The sequence below is a fragment of the Alligator mississippiensis genome, chromosome 5, assembly GCF_030867095.1.
Source record: "Alligator mississippiensis isolate rAllMis1 chromosome 5, rAllMis1, whole genome shotgun sequence".
Classification (NCBI taxonomy): domain Eukaryota; kingdom Metazoa; phylum Chordata; order Crocodylia; family Alligatoridae; genus Alligator; species Alligator mississippiensis.
Window position 1 is genome coordinate 188,421,904 of NC_081828.1, and position 16,073 is coordinate 188,437,976.

Genomic DNA, 16,073 nt, shown 5'->3' on the forward strand with positions numbered 1-16,073 from the left:
ACTGCTCCCAGGCACAGCTTCTTCACGTGCACCCAGGACCATTCCAGGAACATGTGAAGATACTGCCGCTGGCAGCAGCTGACTCCAGCGCAAACTGCACCAGCGTTTATTCAGGTGCATTAATATCACATGTAGACACGTCCAGCACATGCTAGCATTAACAGTCTGACATTTGTTAGATTTAGCACCTGCTAATTGAAATATGTACTCTCACCATGACTTGTGATGAAGGCCACATCCAGTCAACCCACATGCAAAACAGTGGGTAGCTGGTCATCTAGGCTGAAGTCTGAACTGACTAGACCTGAATGTGAGCCTGGTATGCTGTTGGCTGTAAAAGTTGGCACACCTAACCGTATGAAGCTGAGGGCTTTCTCAACCTAGGTGGACCTATTTGGTGAAAATTATATCTTTTCTAGGTTGTTATTTACCCCTATATCTCATGTTCATTTAGTTCCATGGTAGCCAACCTTTTTATCAGGCCTGCCACAAGCTGTGTCCAGAAGCACCAAAAGTTAAGCCTCACCCCAACCCCAAGTGATGATCTGCTCCCTAACCTTCTCTCTGTCAAATTTTCTACTCTGTTCCCACCCCGCTCTGCTCCACATCCCATCCCTATCACTTGCTCCCTGCTTTATCCCCAATTTGTCACATGCCAGACAGAGTGGCAGCTCATGTCACTTGTAATGCCCATGCCAGGGGTTGGCCACTTCTGTTTTAGCGGGATACGCTCTCTATGCTTGATTGTTAACATCCTCTATCTGTAGCTTTTCTTGAGTGCTGAAAACTCTCTTTCTGGTACTACATTGGCTTAATTAAAATTCATAAATGACCCGGTTGCTGTCAGGTCAGTCCTCTGCTACAACCTTATCCATTGCTCATATGAAGGAATTCTTCTGAGCTAATGGAGCTGCTGTTGTCATCTGTCCTGTGCTCTGCATACCCTGCCAGTGTGTGCACACTTGTGCGAAGTGATGTAATTCATTGCATTCCTTGCAGGTTTCTTTCTCCTTATGCTGGGCATTTGCTTGGTTTTGCTGATTGGCACAGCGTGTGCAGCAGCTTCTTGTGCTGTTCCTGCTTGACACTGACTTTGTGCTCTGCCTTTCTGCCTCAGATCTCTTTTCTTACAAAAATCCAGAATATTACATCATGTCTAAAGGGACAAAACACATCCACCTTCTACAAGCTTTGTTCTTCACTGGGTGAATTCTGTGCCTTAGGAATTTCTAATGGTTTTGTCCAGGGTTGATTCTGGGTCTTCATCCCTTCTTTCTGAGTTTTCCAATCTGGTCCCTCTTTGGGATTTGGTTTCTCCAACCAAAAATAAGAGAGAGATTTTTTTAAGCATAGGCCAGGTAGACATTCTTCTATAGTTTAGGCTTGTTTTTGCTCCATCTACTTAAAACTACATTTACTTTATGTTCCATTTCTCACAGAGTGCCATACTTCTCAAATTCCTGTAATACAGTCTTAGAGTTAGTTTTGTCTTCCTGAGTTTACTAAAAACTTTCTCAAACACATCGAGTTCATCACAACTGGCTATTGTCAGTAACCAAATCACCTTATGGTTGCTTACCTTTTTGCTGGCACTCATGACTTGCAAATATAGAGTGATGTGCTGTTTAAACTCTTCTAGTGACTTTCTACCTATCTAGAGAGCAGTTTCAGTTATAGTGAAGCCATTTGCTGCTCCTCCTCATTAGATCTTTTTTTTCTTTCTCTCTATTAACTCCTGGTATCATATTGTGCTCAGTAATCACTCTCAGCTGAATGTAAGTCTAGATGCAGTTTATTCAGTGAGCTTTGTGTACCTGAACAAAAGTTTCTGCAGCCCTCCCAGACCTCATGTCTTTGAAATAAAGATATTTAAAGGCACCATCTCTACTAGCTCAGTGGCTATTTCTATGACATACTTTACTGCGCAGTAAATTATTGCACAGTAAAGCATCACTGTGTAACTATGCGCTTAAACTACTGCACAGTAAATTAGTCTACTATGCAGTTAGTTTGTACCTGTAAATACAGGTACTAAACTAACTGAGCAGTAGATACTGCACAGTAGGGCTCATGTAGATGCAGACCAGGAACAAATTTGCTCTTGGTCAGCCACACCAGCAGGGAGCCCGGTCCTGGTGCTTCTCAGCTCCTGGCTCCCCACAAGAGCCCATCAGTGTGAGGGTCAGGTCCATCTCTGCCCCACCCTGTCCTGGCACTGCAAGGATCCTGGCTCCCCACAGGAGCAGGGAGTTGGGCAGTGCCAGGACAGGGGAGCTCGTCTTTCCTCACTCAGCCAGGGGTTGGGCAGGAATTGTCCTTGGGGGGGGGGCAGCTGGCACCAAGCCCCCACCTGGGTGGGATAGCTCCCAGCCACCCATGGCTGAGTGGGGAATCCCTGCCTAGCTGGGAGCTCACTGCCAGCTTCCCCACCAGTCAACTGGGGCAGGGGGCTGGGAAAGAGTCCCAGCCTCTGCAGCTCTTTCCCAGCCCCCTACCCCAGTTGGCCACCTGAGGCAGGGGGCTAGGAAAGAGCTGCAGAGGTGGGAACATATCCCCAGGCCCCTGCCCCAATTAGCTGGTGGGGCAGGAAGCTAGGAAAGAGCTGCAGAGGAAAATGAACACTTTCGCAACCCAGCCCTGGGGCTCCAGGATGGGAAACAGCTGTCTCCTTGCCCCCCTGGAGCCCAGGCCTGACCCCAGTGTTCCCTGGCACCTGGGAAAGCTTATAGCTCCCCCTGGCTGCCATATGGCAGGAGAGATGGATAGGCCTTTCTCTGCTTTGAACTGCTCCCATTGGGAGCAAATTTGCTCCCAACAGGTGCACATGTAGACATGCTCTCACTGAAAGCTAACTTCACAGAAGTTTACTGCTCAGTATGCTTTCTGTGATTAACTGCATGTGTAGATGTGCCCAGTGGGCAAACTTCAACTTCATTAACTTGGAGAGAAAGCTATTTAGCTATAGAGAATGTTACAACCTAAGGCAGACCCTATGATGCTTAAGGCAGACCCTAAAATTTTCTGAGAAGGAGAAGCAAGCTGAAGATAATGCTATTTAAGCAGCAGTATTCACATCTTCTGTTTCCAGGTAATCTTTTCCATAATCTCTCCTCTGGATGACCAGAAAAGCTTACAGAATTTGATGAGGTGGGTAGATAAATCACTTCAAATTGTTGGATGTCTTTATGCTTCTGTGCCAGGGAGAGAAGGCCTTCCGGCATGGGAAGTACTAAAATTTTGAAAAGTGGGGGTGCAGATAGTGTGGTGCATCATCAAATATAAAATAACACATTTTTATCCAGCTAAAAAGTGGAGAAGAAACTAGAAACTGTACTAATACTCCAGGGGCTTAGGACTGCATTATTCAGTTTAAAATTGAAGCAAAAACAAATATAACTTCATTGGAATGAGTTAAAAACAATCTGTGAAATAGGAGCTTCAGGAGCTGCTAACATACAGCAGAATTACAAAACAAAGACTAGTTTGATAGCATCAAGACCATTAAAAATAAGAGAGGGGCATTAACACCCAGAGTGAAGCGTTTGGAAGGGATCAAGTAGATTATAATGATCCATGAAGTCAATTGACTCCCATAGCACTGCCTGACTAGAAATACTGCTGCTACTGCCACGCACTTGGTTTTAAACTTTGGGTTGGAATGGAACCAAAGGGGGCTGCAGCTACACCACCACCCTCACTGCCTTGGTGACATGCCTGCTGGCCATGCTGCTGCTTACAGCATGGGGTGAGCACCTTCTCAACATGGCCCCACTGTTCCCTGCTTCCCTGCCCTGGGTGCCTCCTCAGCCCAGCGGGCATGACCCAGTGCAGCCGCAGGGAGTTTGTAGTCTCTCCGTGCAGCCCCACTGTTCCCAACTGTGCTGGGTTGCACTTGCTGGGATGCATAGGTACTGAGGAAGAGAAGCAGGGTAAAGCCAGGAACGGCAAGCAGCCAGCGTTCCCTGCTGCTCTGCTTCCCTCCCCTGGGTGCCTCTCCAGCCTGACCTGCACTGCCCTGGCGACACCTCCCTATGCATGCCGCTGCTTGCAGCACCGAGCTCCCAACCTCTCTGCACAGCAGTTATTGTGATTCCTATTTGAATTTGTCATGGTTTGGGGGGGGGGGGGGGGACAGTAGAGTGAGGCTGGTACATATCCCTATTAATTCCATGTAATAATGGATTTGCTTTATGTGAATTCACTTTATCTGAGGGTTTTTTTGGAATACAGCCCTCGCATAAAGAGAGACCCAAGTGTATTTCCCTCTATTTGGCACTGGTGAGGCCACATCTGGAGTCCCATGTCAAGTTTTGGGCCACCCACTACAGAAGGGATGTGGACAAACTAGAGAAAATCTAGCAGAGGGCAACAAAAATGGTTGGAGGGCTGGGGCACATGACGTATGAGGAGAGGCTGTGGGAACTGGGCTTATTTAGTCTGGAGAAGAGAAGACTGAGAGGGGATTTAATAGCATCCTACAACTACCTGAAGGGTGGTTCCAAAGAGGATGGAGCTAGACTGTTCTCAGTGGTGGCAGATGCCAGAACAAGAAGCAATGGCCTCATGTTGCAGCAAGGAAATTTTAGGTTAGATATTAGGCAAACCTTTCTCCCTAGGAGAGTAGTAAAGGAACAGGCTACCTAGAGAGGTTATAGAATCTCCCACTTAGAATTTCTTAAGATCTGGCTAGACAAATTCTTGTCTGGGATGATCTGTTTGGAGATGGTCCTGCTTTGAGTAGGTGGTAGGACTAGATGACCTCCTGAGGTCCCTTTCAACCCTCATTTTCTATGATTCTATGATTATTCTTATTGGGAACAGAATAACTTGCTTACATTCTGTACAAGAAATATCAATGAGGGCTGCTGACATTTTTTTTCATTTGCAATCTAAAATGGTTTCACCTCAAAAAGCATCAAGGTCACATGGGTAATATTCATTGGCAACCTGCAATTGAGCATGTTTGCCTGATATGATTTTTTAAGTACAGTACTTTCAAAGAGTTTAATGATAAGCTTCTAAACTAACTCCTCCAGTTTTAGAGGTACTATTGCAGGGGGGGAGAGGGAGAAGGGATGGAATTCATCTTCCATCCTGATCTATACAGCAGAGTTTATACACTTAAAGCAAGATTTCTGGATAGATATCAAATATAGAAAGGTCATATTCATGTGATGTATTGAATATTTTAACAAAGATTCCACTAAACAAAATTATGCTGCTAATCCGAGAAGATTTTTGGCTCATCACTTACAGACTGGTAAAAGAGACGTTCCTGTGGTTTTAGACCATGTACTCTCTATAGTGAATGAACTCGTGGTTAGAGATGGGTGGGCTTTTGGGTTTTCTTTTTTGGAAGGTCTGAATAGTTTAATCATTAAGATATAATATTTTCCATTCTGATCAGGTGTCTTAGGCCATACTCTTAAGTTCCTAATAAGTAAAAAGCCAGATTTCCATTTTAATCAGACTACCCATATACCAACATTTTCCCCCAAACCTCATTGTAATCATAGTAAATGTTGGATATACACCTACAATATGTATGGGGCCTAAGCTTTTTATCTTCAGTCAATAAAACCTTTCTGAGTCTATCTGAGACTATTTTTGTCTTCGACTAAGACAGTGAAAAGCCATCCCATTTCTTACAGGCACAGCAGGGCAGTCATGACCAGGGATTGGTTTTCTTTGATAAAAAATATCACAAATTCTCTGACAAAATATCACAAATTCTCTGATAAAACCCTCAAAATCTGTTATTAAAATTAAAAGCCCCCTGCAGCCCCCCCTAGCCCTGCTGGTGCCCCTCACTCACCCCCAAAGCCATCTCAACCCTGCTGGTGCCCCTCACTGCCCCGACAACAGCCCCCCACCCTACTCATGCCTCTTGCTCCCACCCACAGCCCCTAACCTCTGGCTCTTCTGGAGGCGGCCCCCAGATGCCAGAACTATAGGGCCAGGGACTCAAGTCTGCAGCTCTCTGCCCCACAACAGCAGGCAGCTGCAGCAGAAGCACCATGGAGCCGGCTTCCCCACTGCTCTGCCTGCTCAGGTGGGGGCAGGGATAGCTCCTGGCCCCCCAGCCATGACCCGCAACCCCCCAGCCCTGCTAGAGGGGCCCCCTGCAAGCCCCACTTACCTCAGGCTCCAGGAGTGAAGAGTGAAGCTGAGCTGAGCTGAGTGGAGCTGTGGCTGACTGAGAGCTTCAGGCCCTGCTCTTCCCCCTCTGGGCAGGGCTGGGGTTTCCCACTCTGTTTGCAAACAGCTCTTGCAAGCTGGAGCTCAACCAACCTGCAGAGCTGTTTGCAAAAGCAGAGAATCCATGGGTTTCTCTGCTAAAAGGAGAAATCTGCATTTTCTCTGAAAAAAGGGGAAACCTGTGGTTTTCTCTTTTTCTGTGGGAAACAGAAAACCAGGATCCCTGGTCATGACACAAGGGGTAGTGTGCTGATGGTGATAGCGTGGTCAGCTGCCACCGCAACAATTTTTGCAGCACCCAGGTCTGCTGCCCATGTCACCCCCTCTCTAAATGATATTAATGCCCATTTCTCTAGGGTATTCACTTTGTAGACCTCTCTGTGGCAGCTATAAGCAGTACGGACATAACTTTACTGAACACTATGCCCTAATGACACCTTACAGAGCCAATGGAGTTTTTTTTAAGTCCAGAGATATTACATAATCTGTCCTTAAATGAAACTCCAAGTCTTTAATGCCTTTTAGTCAGGTCATTTTTGGGACTCATTCAGAATGGCAGGTAGAGATCTATATATACATATATATGTGCACATACATACCTACACACACACATGCAATCAATCATTCAAAGATTTTAGAAGTGTATTATTTACTTCTATAGTAACAGAAGTTCATTGAGATGTGACCTGTCATCACTCCCCTCTGCTTTGGGGGTCCTTCACATGTCAGATTCTGTAGAGAAAGAGGTGAATAGTGCTTGCGACAGCACCATTTTTTATGTCTTTAGTATGGGAATACGATGGCAGTCACAGTATACATGTATGTGTGTGCACCGTCAATGAACATTACTGGCCAAATCCAATCTGCAAGTATGGGGAACACCTAGACCTAATGGGAAAAATACATATGATCATTGCCTTTTGAAGAATTGAAATGACTGTAGATACTGGTAAGTAACTATATCTTTTCAGATTACTACAGCAGAATTTGGCATGCTGACAACATAAAGAAAGATAGGATCACTTCTAGAATTGCTTGGAAAAATGAAAAAAATCATGACAATTTTTCAATTTTAGTTTAGTTTTTTGAAACCAAGACAATTTTTTTGATGATCAGACATTTTAATGTGTTTTATAACTGGTAGAATCTGACACCAAATGAAAACTGATGTAATATATATGGTAATTTTAATCCAAAATTGAAATTCTAATATGAGAATTATTGAAAATTTAAAATATTAAAACATTTGACCAGCTCTATATATTTCAAGCTGGCATTTGATTTGGTTCAGTATTACAATGAAGTACAATTCCCTGCCCTATAAGGATGTCACTATTTGTCAAACATTTTTCTTTTTACTGTGAAAATACTGCTGAAGTTCTCTGGAGTTAGCTAGCTTCTCCAATTTCTAAAGGAGATAGTTTAATATAAAATTAGTTAGTGCAGTGCTAAGGCTACAATAGGAAGTATTTATATGTGGTGGGCTTGCCTATCTTCACTCAGTTCCTTGGGCTTAGAGAATTGCCAAGTGATTGATGGGGCAAACCCACCAACCAGAGATCAGCAGGGGAGGAGCCTCGGGAGGAGTCCTCCCCACCCCTATGTCAGGGTGAGGCAAAGGATGGAACTATATGAAGACTGTGCTCCACCTTCCCACAATTGGCCAGTCTTCAATCTTGGGGCAGAGCCCCAAAAGGGTATATAAGGAGCTGCGTGCATAGCATGCGGAGGAGATGACAAGGAACAGAGAAGAAAGAAGAAACTGGGGTTGAGGAAGAGCTAGGGAAGAGCTACCCAGGGGGCATTTCCAGTTGCCCTGAAGATCTCAAAGACTCTGCCGTCAGACAGCAGCAGCAGATGGCCACATTCCCAACCCCTTGCTGCAAGCGAGCATGGTGAGCCGTTGCAGTTGTTGCTGCACAGAGGGTCCAAGAGGGACTGGGACCGGGACCTTGGGAGCCACTCAAGGTAGCTTGGGTCTCCAGCCCCAGCATGAGGCTGGCACTGGTGCAGATACCGCTGCATGGTAAGTCATTGATGGGCCAAGGGCCCTTGAGGGGGACAGGGGCAGGTTTGGGCCCCATTCCCAACTGCTGGGCGCAAGGGCCTGTGGGCAGTGCAGGCTCTGCTGTGTGGCGGGCCTGTACTGGAGCCCCAACCCTGGGCACACACAAGGCAGCCCAGGCCCACAACCTGCTGAGAAGGCTGAACCATCCGGCCATGTGAATGAGCCACACACCCCATGATGGGACTGAGACAGAGCACCCACTACAAGACCCATTTGCCTAGCTGGGGATGAAACATCAGGAACCTTTGCTGGACCCCTACTCACTGGGAAGCATGAGATCTTAGGCTAGAGGTTTCCCACCAGGGAGGGACATGGTGGATAGCCCCATCACAGGGGGTTTATGCTAGAGAAAGAGACTCCTCTAGAAGAGGGGAGTATTCAGGATTGCCATATATTTTGGAGTGTTTATTAATTGCTTGCTGCATCTCATATTTTTGAGTGTTTTTTGACTGTTTGTTGTGCTTTATACTTTGGGGTGCTTACACATCGACTGCTGGGACATACTTACCCTCTAGGGATCCATGGACTAGGTTTCTCTCATGGGTCTTGGGGACTGCCATATTTACCAGTTCTGTTATTTGCTGACTTGAATATATTATATGTAAATATTTATCTTTATCATCTATTCAGTTACTTTATCCCTTCCCATTTTATTCTGCACCTGAATAATCCATGTATATACTTAAGCTACTGTGTCCTGGTCTTCCTCTATAGAGACACCAGAGAAGGGGAAACTGTGAGCAAACTGCAGTTTCCATCTCCAGCACGTACACCCTGCTGACCATCCCCTTCTATTGGAGAGGGGAGTACACGCTCTAGTACACTCGAGTTACATATAGTTTATTTCTTAGCTTAGTTTATCTGACAATCCTGCAGCATGCTACAATGCTCAGTTTTATGTTTCTTTGCTACACATAAAATTGAACATTGTAAATTCCTTTACTATACAAGGGTTGTAGAATTCATCAGGCCCTGTGGGTTAAATGAGTGGCTCTGAGCTGACCCTCAGCACAGCTGGTAGTGTACACTCCAGACAGACCCATAGCACCAGCAGCGAAGTGTAGAGGGCGCACGGGGTGCATGTACACCACCTGAGAGTGCTGGTGCACCCCCTGACCAGCCACGCTCACTCCTCTAGGTGATGGGCAGGGGGGCAGGCAGGAGTGCCAGTGTCCCCACTGCAAGTGCTGGCCAGGAAATGGAGCACCGTTGCACTCCCAGAAGTGACTGCAGCCTCTCCCAGAAGCAGCCACATCCACTTCTGGAAGTGGCTGCAGTGATTGGCTGCAATGATCAGCCGTCTCACGATCAGCCATGGGGGATCTCTCCCCCCGGTCGGCGAGATGCTATAGCATCAAAGGTGAGTTGTCTGACCTGCAAAAAACCTCGTGGGCGGAATCTGGCCTCCAGGCAAGTTGGCCAGCCCCATCCTAAAGCATATGTTATGATTAAGGCTTTTCTGCTGTGAATCACTAGATTCAGTAAAGTATAGGCAATGATCTTTAGAAACAAATTAAAAGTTAAAGCAAAGCCAGCTAAATTAGTATGGGATGAAGCCCATCATTATAAATCTAGATCAGTTGATGTCTTCTACTGAAAGTCAAACCAGTTCATCTCCATATCTGGGTCTCAGTCTGTTTGGCTTGACCCATGCATGCTTCCCTGTCAAGGTCATGCCCAATGGGGAACTTATTTGGTTTTGGTATAAAATGCTGTCTGATCTTTCCCAGCAGTTGGCCCGCTCCATTGCTGCCCAGCATCCCCAATCTCTTCTAAGTGTTTGTGGGCTACATATATAAACAGTTTATGACTTTTACACCTCTTTAGCCTCCACCTTTGCTGCTCCCCTTCAAGCCAGCAGCTCCCTTCCCTTTCTCTGGTGGGTTGTCAGGCTGGGCCTGAGGACTCCTGGCTCCAAGTTTTCTTTTTCTTGGTGGTTTTGTGACAATATTGGGGGGATTGCCATTTTTGTGGGGTTTGCAGAAACCGCTTATTTCACAGTTTCCACAAAAAATGTGAGATTGCATGTAGGGTACATCCCTATCTATGAGGAGAGGCTGAGGAAACTGGGCTTAGTTAGTTTGCAGAAGAGAAGACTGAGTGGGGGGGATTTAATTGCAGCCTTCAATTACCTGAAGGGAGGTTTGAAAGAGGATGGAGCTGGACTGTTCTCAGTGATGGCAGATGACAGAACAAGGAGCAATGGTCTCAAGTTGCAGCAAGGGAAGTTTAGGTTAGATATTAGGAAAAACTTTCTCACTAGGAGGCTACTAAAGCACTGTAACAGGCTACACAAAGAGGTTGCGGAATCTCCATCCTTCGAGGTTTTTAAGACCTGGCTAGACAAAGCTTTGGCTGGTTTGATACAGTTGGGAATGGTCCTGCTTTGAGCAGAAGTTTGGACTAGATGATCTCCTGAGGTCCCTTCCAACCCTAATTTTATATGATTCTGTGATTCTTTCTGATCTATTCCTGTTAGATGATTCTGCTAGATTAGTAGATTTATGCCAAAATTGTATGGCACCTCCATACAAAGAATATAGAAAATACAAATAATATGTTTAAATAAACAATGAATGTGGGTTGCTTTTCTTCTTACTGGTATGAGTTTTTACTTTTGCTTTTCTCTTTACTGGTATGTGTTTTTTGTTAATCGTAATGTTATTACCATAATACTTTTAAGGTAGTGGTAACGTACCTATCTATCATATTTTGGTATGTAACTCAGCATCTTTATTGTAAGCATTTATGGAATTCAAAATATGTATAAATGAGTAGCAAGTGAAAAGGCAAGAATTGGGTAGTTTATGGGTTAGTGCTCAAAATGAGTTAAAAATTGTATTGTTTAAAAATACAATTTTGAAAATTTGCGTATGAGCTCAGCCGAATTTGTATTCTGCTCTCTTTAATTAACACTTGTGTATTCAGCTGTAATGACCTTCAAAATAAAATAAATATGAACTGCTAGTGAAATGCTATGTTCATGACTTTCTAAGTAATATCTAAGCTTACATTCACTTTCAGTGTATATGATTAATTATAGATTGTCAATGTGCAATGCTTGACCTTTCTATTTCATCACCCATTATCTGCATTAAAACAGACATTTAAAAAATAGATTATGACAAAATATATGGCAAAAGAGATTTTTTTTAAATCTATATCCAACATTTTATCTATGTGGGTGATGATGTTCCTGTGAAACATTTTACCTACAAGTTCAGTTGTTATTTGCCTTGGTGATTTAGTCAGATAGATGCTTTATCTGTTATAATTTTCAGTGTTGAATTCTCAGGAACAATTTTCAGGGAGAGTCCAGTGTAATTCAGCATACATCATGGAAACAGATACTATTGATCTTTTCCAGCCATAAACACGACATGACAATATAAAAAATGCTGACATACCTGGATAACCAATGAATACTTCATTTATTTCTTTTGCCATTCCAAAGCACACATGCTTTCAGTAGAATTTTGTTCTATTTCAAGTCCTTTAAATTGCTTTTTGGGCAATTACTGCCAATTCTGCCTACTTAAATCCCTTGACATTTCTATTAGATATCATATATTCTTTAGTTCTTACCCTAATCTCCAGTGTTAATTTATAGTGTTAAACAACTGCATTCCGCCCTAGACAGAACAGCATTTCAGTGGACAATGAGGTCACTGCATGTGTGAATGCACACACACACAGACTTATCATATATGTGTATTTATGTTTAAGATCTCACATCAGTAGGTAAAAGGAAATGTAGAATTCTGGTTAACCACGACAGCAACTGTCAACCAAAAATGACTTTTTTAAAAGACTGTTTGCCTTAGAGTTCACACTTCCCTTTATTTGTCTCCCAGCTCTAATTTGTCTCTCTTCTCTCATTGATACAAGGAACCAACCAATCATATCTTAAGGTACGGGGTGTATTATTAATACTGTGAAAATTACAAACAATAGGCATTTAGAATTTTCAAAGTTTGGTGCCCAATCTGTTGAATTTCAAGAAAGAGACTAGATCACTGGTCTCTTATGTTAATTGTTTACTGTGCTACAAAAAACTTAGACCTGTACAATTTAAATGCATTACAAAGAACAGAATCTTCGTGCTTTTAAATTAACACAACTGCATTGTTTATCTGCAGAGTGTATACCAAAAAAATTTAAGGAAAAAAAGAGAGGGAATCTATGCCTTGGTAAATCAACATTTGATAATCCATTGGATTTGAAATAATCACCATGAAGATCAACAAGAAGAGCATTAATATTGTCCAAAATGTGAGCACTGTTTTCTGTAGTGTTGGTACCATTTCCCCAGGATATTAACAGAGATCACAAATTCACTTTCTGAACAGCTGTTCTTGTGTTAATGACTTTTGGTCACTCTAGGAATGACTCTATGAATTCACATTCATACCAGGACCTAGAGCTTCACTATCAGTAATACATTTAGCCAAAACTTCTTAAGAAATGTATGTATTTCAGAATCCAAGGATATATCATTCATCCCTTTGTCTCTGCCTTACAGCCGATTCCCATCAGGTACCAACTGCTCTTAGCTAACATTCAAATACTACAAAAGGCTCGGCATTTCAATAAAAATGTTGTAGTGGCTCTCTTCTCTCTTGTTCAAGCTTGGTTCCACTTTTTCTTTAGTCTGAGGCTGGCAGCATTATGCAGAAATCTAAAGCTCTCAGGAAATCTTCCTCCTTGCTGCTCTCTTTCTGTGCTCCCCTGGAGTTACTTTTCTGAAACCGAGCAGAGGGCACACAGTGGCACTGCATTCCTTATCTGCTCCCATTGCTCAGCTTTACCTTTTAAAAATTCACTTACCATCACAATACAGCACTTCCCAGTAAGAAACCTCCTCCTATGCTGAAAAATAAATTAAACATGTAGAGCGAAATTTGGATCCCTTGCTCATTTGAATTGGTGCCTTTTTCGATGAGGAATTCTAGTGATTTCAAAGGGCCAAACTGTAGAGCAGGGGTTAGCAACCTATAATATCCACAAAGCCCAGATATTGGTGGCAATTTGGTAGCAGGGAGCTTCTACAGAAATAGAGAATTTGCAGAGGAGGCAGCAGGGCAATGGGGAAGAGTGATGGCAGCAGCAGCAGGGTCAGAAGTATTGACCACCATGGACTGAGCAGCATTATTTTGGCCTGCCGCTCCTAAAGGTTCATAGATTCATAGATTCATAGATTGTAGAGTCGGAAGGGACCACAATGGATCATCGTGTCTGACCCCCTGCCCCTGGCAGGAAAGAGGACCAAGGTCAGATGACCCCAGCCAGGTGACTATCTAGCCTCCAGCCAGGTGACTATCTAGCCTATCTAGGTTGCTGACCTTTGTTGTAAAGCTCTTACTTGCATTTACTCAGATACTCTTTTTTGGTTTGATACAGTGTAAGGGATGTCTCTGCAGTCTGATCAGGTGTTCCCAAGCCATAGAAATTGATGCCTTAATACTGAAAGATGGTCCAGTGAGTAAACAATAGCCTAGTTTTAGGAAACAGAAACTGTGGACAAACATACCATTAAATAATGTAACGGTTTCATCTGTCCACTCCTATAGCAGTAGATAGGCAACCATCAATTCTCTGGACCATGGCGTACACATAAGAGGTCTAGTCAGGTGCCTGAATCCACTTGTGGATGGATGACAAGCCCAATTCAAGAGCTTGTCACAAGTTTCACAGATCCAGTACACTGGAGGTAAACTACCAAATAATTTTTAAACCTGAATAAAACAGGTTTAACATGACAACCCTTTACCTTCTACTTAGAGCAGAGTATAGTGAACAGATGAAACAGTTAAGAAGGATCAGCTATGAAGTGCCATAATTCTGTAAATAGTTTAACTATTCTGTCCATGTCCATAGGTTCAATTCCTTACCTGGCTATATGTATCCAATGTAACTTCCAGCAGGTCACTCAGGGAGGGCCTGATTTTTTCACCATATTTAACTGACTAAAAATGCATATGGTATCTAAATACATTTAAAATAAACTTCTAGGAGGTAGGCACATCATTCCCTTTGATTGGAGCATTAGGGACCTAACTGCCTATTAAAAATCTGCCCCATAAGCTGAACTTCAGTTCCCCATTTGTGGGGTGGAGGTGGCAATATTGCTTTGTAAGGGAGTTGTAAGAATAAATCCATTAAAGAGGTGCTCACATATTCTGACTATGGTACTTACAACAGATTAATGCTGCCCCTCAATGTTTGTACTAAATTGGGTTTAATGCCTCTAATATCCTAACTGGCAGAAATTAAATACATATTGGTCGCATCTACACGTACCGGTAAGGTACATTAAGGGTGTGGGTCTACATGTTTGCACCATTAATGCACCTTAAAAATGGCAATTTTAGGTTATCCATGTCTAAATTTGATACCTGCAAAAGCGAATTTAGGCACGAATAGCTAAAGTGCCTTAATGCACATGTAGACACACTAAGGTGCGTTAATGCTGTATATGTCAACTGACTCGGAACTAACTTTAGTTCCAAGTCAGTCTGCACACTACGTTAATGCACCTTACTGGGTGCATGTGTAGACACACTCCTAAATTGCCTTAATGTGCATTAGACAAATGTGTGTAACTCAGGCACATGGAGCTGCCCATGGCCATCACTGAATAGTGGGATCGTTGGGTGCCCGGTAGCCAGTGACCTTGCCCAACCCTTCTAGTGACTGCAGCAGGTTTCTCAAGAAGAGGGTCTACCTGTACAGAGGATAAGCCTTCCAAACAGGGTTAACTATATACAGGATTTAATTATATACAATATCAATTACAAATAATCAAACCAGTTTAACTCATAGGGCGCGCCCACACATGCAGATACGTACGCTTGCAGCAGCTCAAATAGAAGTGGTGCAAATTCAATATGGGCCTTTTTGCCTCAGTACATGTGCCCAGACATGCATTTTGGTGTGGAGAAAATTGTGCCACTTGGGGCAAAATAACCCTGCCTGGTTCCTCCTGGATCTGCAGCCAAGGGGAGCTAAAGCCTGGGGTGAGCACCTGTGCTGGCTGCAGCAGTATAAAAAGCTGCCTTGGCAAGCAAGTCAGGGCTACTCACCCTCAGGAGCTTATTGGGCCTTCATCCCATGAGCCACTGGAGATCTCAGCTGGCAGCTCCTCCATGGAGCCATTGCCATGGGCGTCTATGTGGTGAGCTTCATGGACACCCCGGTCTCCTGCCCCTTCTGCAGGCAGAGGGAGACCCTGGCGCACATGACCCTCGAGTGTGCCAGGCTGCCAGAACTTCCTGAGGTTCATGTTGAATTTCATAGATTTCATAGATTTCATAGACATTAGGGCTGGAAGGGACCTCAGAAGATCATCGAGTCCAGCCCCCTGCCCAAAGGGCAGGAAGTCAACTGGGGTCATAGGATCCCAGCAAGATAAGCATCCAGTTTGCTCTTGAAGGTGTTTAATGAAGGCGCTTGAACCACCTCCGGTGGCAGGCTGTTCCAGGCCTTGGGGGCTCGGACATTAAAGAAATTCTTCCTTATGTCCAGCCTGAAACGGTCTTGTAGTAGTTTATGACCATTCGACCTAGTCGTCATCCCTTGGGGCGCTCTGGTGAACAAACATTCCCCCAGATACTGGTGGTCATCCCTGATAAACTTATAGATGGCCATCAGATCACCCCTGAGCCTGCGCTTTTCCAGGCTAAAGAGCCCCAGGGCTCTCAGCCTGTCATCGTAGGGTCTGCTTCCCTGACCTCTGATCATGCGCGTGGCTCTTCTCTGGACTCTCTCAAGCTTCTCCACATCCTTTTTGAATTGTGGAGCCCAAAAC